The sequence below is a fragment of the Thermobia domestica genome, chromosome 1, assembly GCF_964235325.1.
Source record: "Thermobia domestica chromosome 1, izTheDome1.hap1.1, whole genome shotgun sequence".
NCBI classification, from domain to species: domain Eukaryota; kingdom Metazoa; phylum Arthropoda; class Insecta; order Zygentoma; family Lepismatidae; genus Thermobia; species Thermobia domestica.
The window spans coordinates 135,706,655-135,712,654 of NC_137454.1; positions in this window are offsets into that span (position 1 = coordinate 135,706,655).

The window sequence follows — 6,000 nt, forward strand, 5'->3', positions numbered from 1 at the left end:
GTTCGATCAATGATATATATCTTGAGTGGTAGTAATAGTTTGCATGTAAAAATATCTTTAATAATTATACATATTATTATTCTCACCTTTTCTATCAAAATTATAACGTCGATGAACGGTATCAAATGGTTTATTAGTTGATACACTTTTATGTATTCTTATTCAAAACGTCATGCACACATACAAGATGATTAGGTATCCATAAACAACTACATAGCAACTAACTACATAACACTATCCCATAATATATCTTTTTTTACATATATTAAAAACATTCTTCTTTTGTTATTATTAAATTAACATTCTATTAAGTATATTGCTTATGTATGAGCACTTTCTGCCCAAGGTGCAGGTAATTATTAATCTATCCAAAGTATTTCGTTGTATAAAATGTCGCCCGACAATTGGACTGAATATAAAAGTCATAAGCAAGCTTGGCTTTTATCTTCAAGAACCACTGGTCCGTTTACAATAATGGTCTTACATTACATATGTCCATCACATTTTGATTGCACCTCGTATGTATCTTCATTACATATCATAGATATAGATACATTTATAACAAATTTTTCATTTCCTTAATACTTATTTTTTATTACATTAATTATATTTATTTCATTATCATTCATTACATTATTATTATATTTTATTATTAAAACGTCGTCGCCTATTTATTTAATCTTTGAAGGGTGCGAAGTCAAAATCGTAAGAAGCAATTACAGTTAAAACATGAGTTACCATTATCCAGGGCGCATTATATAATAATTATATTAGGTGATATTTTAAAATAAACATTGGATCAATAAGGCATCAAAATATAGAAGAATTTCATTCAAGATAGTCGTTGAATAATTAACTGAATAGGATGAATCTTATACTTAACATAATCTTTGGCGATTAAGTTCTCAACACAAGTCAATCTAATATAAATAATCTTTGCTTTTAATCAATTATGAATCGAATTATGATTCTTCACATTAACAAGAAAAAAATAAAAATCATTTGAAAATTAAGTTTTCCAGTCTATCTAAAACTATATTTAAGCACTTCAAGTATTCATAAGAGTCGTTTTCATTATCAACATTAACTCATAAAATTGAAAATAAAAGTTCACAAGAATCTATAACTGATATGGGTTTAACCTAATTTCATTAACGGTAATCAGCTTACCTTCGTACTTGCATATGATTCTAATAAAGTACATTGTACTGCACAATCATGATTAGGTTCAACAATATGTTGTACATGTATTTCATCGTGATTCTGATTTTGATACGAAGTGCCATCTCTTGACCTCCAATTACGTCTATCCATGTAGCTTGTTGTATTCTTGTAATTTCGCCCTATATTCCAATTGTTTTTATGTCTACTTCTGTTGGGTGATTTGACATCAGGATTATCACGATTAATTAGGTTAGGCTGATTCCCTACATAACTTTGCCTATTTCGTTCGTTTTGATTGCTATAATTTACTCGACTTAGGTTGTGTTCCGTATCATTCACACTTCGGATATTTAGATTCCGAACAGGTACGAAATGATCTGAATTATTTTTATTTTTACCTACTCCTGCTTGTTGATTCAAAGCATGGTATTGAGTTTCATAGCATTGGACAAGCATTAATAAATGGTTGAAACTCATACACTGTGTAGAAAACAAGATCTGTTGTAACTTAAATGGGAGCAAATTTCGAATCGATGCTATTATTCTAGATTCCGATTGCAATGGATTAACGACTTTTAATTCGTTGTATGTATTTACAACAAATTCAACAACAGATTTGTGAAAACGAGGATTGAAATGTTGATTTCTAATGGTGGCATCTCTATTTGCAAGCAAAAAGTCATTTTCATAATTCGCGATCAGTGCTGCCTTAAATTCCTCATATGTATTGATGTGATCACGTACTGCTTTAAACCATAAAGAACATGGTGGGAGTAATACATGAGGGATTAATTTCATATATTGTGATCTATCTATACACATTATATTGCATTCGTCCTGAAATTTTTCCAGGAAAGAAGTAGCGTTCTCATTACATTTACCACTGAATTTACTCATAGCCCGTATTTCACTCATCTTAACACTTAATTTTACCTTCCTTTTATCATTCCGTGTACTTCTTGGGTGACAATTCCTATCCATGACGTGATGTGTCGTTGCACCATCCCTTTTCCGCCCATCTGTCCTCTTCGGATGAATTTCTTCCAAAATAATATCCTCATCAGACACAGGTGAAGGCGAAGTCATCTCTGGTGAGTGCGGAAACTCCAAGCGATCACTACCCATATTATTGTGGTATGTGTTGTCCTTAACCTGTAGCGTTCTAATTTCTTCCTGTAGAGTAGCTATCAATTGCGTATTTGCACGTATGTTGTTAGAATTATTGATGACCTGAATCTTTTGCTGTTGAACAGAAGATTCTATTACTTCTAAATCCTTTTTTACATCACTGATTTCTTGGATTTGGTGGTTGTGCTTATCCTGACAATCCTCGGATATTCTTTTTAACTTTTCCTCGAACTGCGAGGTGATGTCACTCATCGCCTGGACAATTGACTGTTTCGTTTCATCTGACTTCTGTTCCATTCGTCTACTTAATTCCTCATATTGCTTGTTAGATTCTTCGGACTTATGCTCTATCGTCTGCTTTAACTCCTCGTATTGCTTGTTAGATTCTTCTGACTTATGCTCTATCGTCTGCTTTAACTCCTCGTATTGCTTGTTAGATTCTTCTGACTTCTGTTCTATCTTCTGTTCTATCGTCTGCTTCAATTCGGTAGACATCTGAATCAATTGTCGCTGTAAGGCTAGCAAGATTCGGTCTTCTGATGTCATTCCTGGTGTTACACTATGTTCACCGTTGTCACTATTATTGGATTCTTTCTCAATTGCCTCACCGTTCATTTTTCTTATAATTATTCTACCACTTCTTAGTCTGGTGAAATTTGTATTCATTAACTTTATTACAAAAGTAAATTCACCCTTACTTTGCTTCGGGATATGAATTTATGAAAAGGTCCCGGGTGAGGTAAACCAAAATTTTTAGCTAATCCCGGTGTGAAGGCACCAAAATTTTTATAACGACTCACCAAGGGTAGTCGTCAACCTGGTTCGATCAATGATATATATCTTGAGTGGTAGTAATAGTTTGCATGTAAAAATATCTTTAATAATTATACATATTATTATTCTCACCTTTTCTATCAAAATTATAACGTCGATGAACGGTATCAAATGGTTTATTAGTTGATACACTTTTATGTATTCTTATTCAAAACGTCATGCACACATACAAGATGATTAGGTATCCATAAACAACTACATAGCAACTAACTACATAACACTATCCCATAATATATCTTTTTTTACATATATTAAAAACATTCTTCTTTTGTTATTATTAAATTAACATTCTATTAAGTATATTGCTTATGTATGAGCACTTTCTGCCCAAGGTGCAGGTAATTATTAATCTATCCAAAGTATTTCGTTATACTGTATATTCCTGTATTGAAACTGGTGAAACAAATTTCAATGTTTTAGAATGTAAAAAAAAAAAAAAAAGAAGAAGCCAGGGTCGAGAAGCCTCAGACAACTAATAGCAGAGATATATTATCTTGTAAACTATTTGTCCTTGCCTTGTGAGCTTATTTGAATTTATTTTTAAGACCTTTAGGCAACTTTGGCCGAATGGATGATGATGGGAAAATTAGTGGAATGAAGAAAGTGGTAGGATACTAGACAACTTCGAGAAAACACACAATTCGAAAAATGAAATGAAATGAAATGAAATCTTTGAGTTTTACGTCCCTCGGTTATGCCGGTTAGGCTAAAGGAGACAGTGATGATGAGTAATGAATGAAATGGTGGAATGAAGAAAGTGGGAGGAAACGGGAGAACCCCGAGAAAACCCACGCACACGGTGTTTGTCCACCACAAAGTTCACTTGGCGAGGCTGGGATCGAACTCGAGACCCCAAGCACAAGAGGTGAACGCTCTACCACTGAGCTACCGCGGCCCCCACACACATTCAATGTTTGTCCACCACAAAGCTCACATGGCACTAACCGAGATCGAACCGACTACCACATACACCAGAGGTGAAGGCTTCACGGTGTAGCTACTGTGACATTTCTTGTCTTGTGTGTTCTGGGTAATACTTGTAACTTACAAGGGAAAAGAGGGAGATTATATATCGAAGTGGAAGATGGTTTATATACCAATCGAAAGCACTAATGACGCCTATTACAAAACTGTAATAAAAATTTTCCGAATGCATATACTATGCGAGTTATATGGATATATAGAGTGTCCAGGTAATCCGTTACCACCCCTTGAAATCGCAAACGATAAGACAGATGCCAAACCTGGAAAACATGTGTTTGATCATTTTAAAAGTACAACGTATCAAAGCAAAAATTCTTGTCACAAGGCCACCCGCAGTGTACTGGGCGGGGTCCAACTCAAAAATTACAAAAGGTAAGGGGGTCAAGTAGCATTAGGGATGGTACCGAGACCGAGACTAGTCTCGGTCTCGTCTCGGTATCGTCTCGAATTATCGAGACGAGACCGAGACCGAGACGGCCTTTTATATACCGAGACGAGACCGAGACCGAGACGGCCTTTTATCTACCGAGACGAGACCGAGACCGAGACGGAGCTCTAAAAATCGAGACGAGACCGAGACGAGACTTAGGTCAGTCTCGAAAGTCTCGGTCTCGTCTCGAATATTGATATAGACAACTATTAAGATTGACCTTTACTCAAAATTTCTTTCGTTGCTGTATTAGGTAATATGGAAACGGTTGACTAATGTTCAGTGGCGTATTTAGGGGACGGCTATCGGACTGAAGCCCCTCCCGAAATAGAATTGTGATCATTTTTTCGCATTGCACGTACAACACAAATATTTCTTACTCGTTCTCAAGCCTCTCCCGAAACCAAATCCACTGCTGATGTGTACAGTCATCTCTGTCTCTCTCTCTCCCTCTCTCAACACACACACACACACACACACTCACACACACACACTCACACACACACACACACACACATATATATATATATATATATATATATATATATATATATATATATATATATATATATATATATATATATATATATATATACCAGCGGATCCAGGATATGATCGAGGGAGGGGCTAAACCATAGTTTGACATTTTATCCAGTGTAAAGAAAGAAGTAGGATTGAAGCCCAATTTATACAGTGTGTAGCTGAGCGTCAAGGGGAGGTATAACCCCTTTAACACTCCCCTTGGATCCTCACCTGTATATCATATCTAATATAAGTAAAAGGAAGAGTTTGTTTGTCTCTGTGTGTCTACGTGACTGTCTTTCTGATTGCCTGTGTGCAGTCTGGGGACCAGACGAGAGTACAAGAATTATGAAATTTGGGTGACAAGTATCATGTCCCAGGCCTCAGACCAAGAAGAAGCGTTTTTTTTTTTTTTAATTTTGAATCAGGAGGGGCGTTTACCGGGACATGTAAAAGTAGTAGAAAATGACGGATATTAGTGTCGAATACATAGTTTTTGCAGTCGCTGAGATCAATGATGATACTTCCATTAGCGATGACTTTCAAAGTCAGCTACCAGTGCATGCGGGCCGTGGTTCACTTGCGGGGGAGGGGAGTACCGAGACGTAAAAATAATACAAAATGACCGATATTAGTGTGAAATAGTTTTCGCGCTTTCTGAGATCAATGGTGAAACTCCGATCGCATTAACCACCAAATTCACCCCATTCAGCTGCGGGCCGGAGTTCAAAGGAGGGATACCGAGACATGTAAAAGTAATCCAAAATGGCCGATATTAGTGTCAAATGTATAATTTTTGCGGTCGCTGAGATCAATGGTGTCGCTTCCATTAGCGATGACTTTCAAATTCAGCTACCAGTGCATGCGGGCCGGGGTTCACTTGCTGGGGACTGGGTACCGAGACATGTAAAAATAATACAAAATGACCGATATTAGTG